General features: G+C 37.7%; 1 non-coding gene across 1 annotated transcript; it reads right to left on the bottom strand.

The window, feature by feature from the left end:
* Positions 1-1,087: 1,087 nt before the first annotated feature.
* Positions 1,088-1,194, bottom strand: LOC141593862 (small nucleolar RNA R71). Its single transcript, XR_012521920.1, has one exon. It is a non-coding gene; the product is annotated as a small nucleolar RNA R71 (small nucleolar RNA).
* Positions 1,195-2,772: the final 1,578 nt, after the last annotated feature.

Genomic DNA, 2,772 nt, shown 5'->3' with positions numbered 1-2,772 from the left:
TACTTGCATTGAAGGTGTTCGATGAAATGGGTGAATGAAAGTTCTTACCTTTCTTTGAATTTTGCTTAACATTTCTTTACATGAGAGTGAATAAGAGTGTTTGATAGCATGTATGTGATGAGTTTGACATAATACGAAAGTTTTATGGTAAGCTTAAGGTGACTAGGAAACTAGCTTCGACTCCTTGACCGAAACCGTGACCCAATTCTCGTAGACTTTTGCATCTCCCTCTCCCTACCTAGACAAACCCGAAGACCCTAGCTTTTTCCTCTCTTGTTTCCGTCTTTGTGTGTGTGTTTACCTATTGATTTAGCCTAGTTTGTTAGCGTATTAATTATTCACATGTTTTGCATCCGACTAAACTATAACTAAAATAGAGACTTGTAGCCTAACCCCACCATCCTTGTGGTTCGGCCCTGATTTATACTACTTAAATTGGGTTACTTTACAAATAGTTTTTGGTACCGGAAGTGACGGCAAAAACCGGGTTATCAAAATGGCGCCGTTGCCGGGGATTGTGCTTTGTTAGATATAAGTCTTAGTTCAGTTTTAGGATTAGTCATTTTATTGCTTTTGAAAAAGAAAAGAAAAAAAATGAATATTTGAAAAAATAAAAAAATACGTTGTTTGTTTACTTGCATTTTTAGTTATAGTTGTTAGTCACTTCCATATAAAGTCTTGCATTTAGTGTCTTGTATTTAGTGTCTTGCATTCAATAATGTCTTCATCCATGTCTTTACGTGATCATAGTAGACCCGATCCGAACTTATTTGCCTCTCCTATTGATATTGGAGAGGATGTGGAGGTTGACTTGCATCCGGATTGGGTTGAAATCTTTCAAAAAGATGTGTTTCTTGGTCTACCAAATGAGAATGTGTTGGACCATTTGGAGAGGTTTAATAGAAGATGCATTTTGGTGAAGAAGAATGGTGTGTCCAAACATGTTGTAAAACTCATGCTCTTTCCTCTTACTTTTGGGGATAGAGCCGAGAAATGGTTATATTCTCACCCTCCTAGCACTTTTTCTACTTGGGATGACCTTGTCCAAGCATTTCTTACCAAATATTTTCCACCTTCTAAAACCGCCAAACTAAGAAATGAGATCTTTACTTTCCATCAAGGCGAGTTTGAGAATTTAAGTGAGGCTTGGGAAAGGTTAAATGAACTTTTGAGAGCTTTCCCTCATCATGGGATCCCAATTTGGCTAATCACACAAACTTTCTTTCACAATTTGCATCATACCGTTAAAGAGTTGATAAATGCATCGGCCGAAGGTGCCTTTGATAGTTTGGGTGATGATGAGGCAAGATCTTTGCTTGAGAAAGTGGCTAAGACGGATGCTAATTATGGGTTTGGGAGAGTGAAACGATTGATTGAACCGCAAGTTGAGGTTGATCCTCCCTCTTATGTTCAAAATGTTCAACAAAATCGTGTTAACCCTCCCTCCATAATTGAGAATCATGTGCATGCATTTTCATTTTCATATTCTTGTGATACATGTGGTTATTTGGGAAATGATTCTTGTGCTTGTTCTTTATATCCATACCCACCTCCCATGTTGATGAATGTGATGAATAATGAGGATAATATGCATAATGTTCAACCATACCATGCTCCCTTTCACCCAATGGATTCTATGCATGTTTCTTCATCAAATTATGTGTCATGTGGTGGTTTTGAAGATAGTTTTGACTTGTGCCCTTCCTATACTATCCAAGCCCCAATGAATGATTGTTTGATAAGTGATGTTGATAACTTGCATTTCTTTGATCCCTCTTGTACACCACTTTATTCTCCACCTCATTACGATGCGCCAAACATTTTCCCTAATCAAATTTCACCTCCCTTGAATGTGAATGTTATGTATGAGGTAACATCTTCTTATGAATCTTGCGGTGATTTAGGATATGACTCAAATGCTTGTCTTCCTCATTCATACTCACCCCTTGTGAACATGAATATGATAAATGATGTTAATAATGATATGCATGATGTTCCCTCTTATCATTCTTCCCTTCTTCCGATGAATGTGTGTGACATGCAAGCCTTTTCATTTAATTGCGAACCATGTGGTAGTTTTGGAGATAACATTGTTGTGTGTCTCTCTTCTTTTCCCCAAACCCCCATGGATGATTATATGGTGAATGATGTTGATGATTTGCATGTCTTTAACACTTCTTATGAACCACCTCACCATTTTTCAAGACAACTTTCACACTCCTTATGCCAACCTACACCACACCATGTGAAATCCAAATTATCTAGTAATGGGTGTGAGGTAGAGGTTATGATGTTTGAATGTGATTATGGATTGATTGAGGCAAATTGTTTACTTGAAGAGAAAGTTGTGGAGCAATTGTATTTGAATGAGTTGGAGTGTGTATCATTTGTGGCTGATCATGAGTCATTGGGAAGAGAGTATGTTGAGAGGATAATTCTTGAGTTAGAAAGGAAAAATAATGATAAGAATTGTGAGGAAGATAACAGGGTAGAAACCCCTTTGGAGAATGAAAGGCTTGAGAGTTTTTGTGAGGAATTTGAGATTGTTGATGAGCCTTATGATGAAGAGTTTATAGGCTTGACTTACAACAATCTTGTTGTGGATTTCGATAAGAACTTTGTGGTTAAGGAGATTGGAACACCCACCCTTCTTTGTGATGATGTTACTGTTGGAAACTTGATAAAATGGGAGGGTGTCTCCTTAAGGATGGAGTTTGTTAGGAGTGAAGATGGACTTGGCTTTGACATTGATGATGAGGCCAGTGAAGAAGA

Source organism: Silene latifolia, chromosome 7 (assembly GCF_048544455.1).
Source record: "Silene latifolia isolate original U9 population chromosome 7, ASM4854445v1, whole genome shotgun sequence".
NCBI classification, from domain to species: domain Eukaryota; kingdom Viridiplantae; phylum Streptophyta; class Magnoliopsida; order Caryophyllales; family Caryophyllaceae; genus Silene; species Silene latifolia.
Note: the sequence above shows the minus strand (reverse complement) of the source record. Positions and strands in the feature narration are given on the sequence as shown.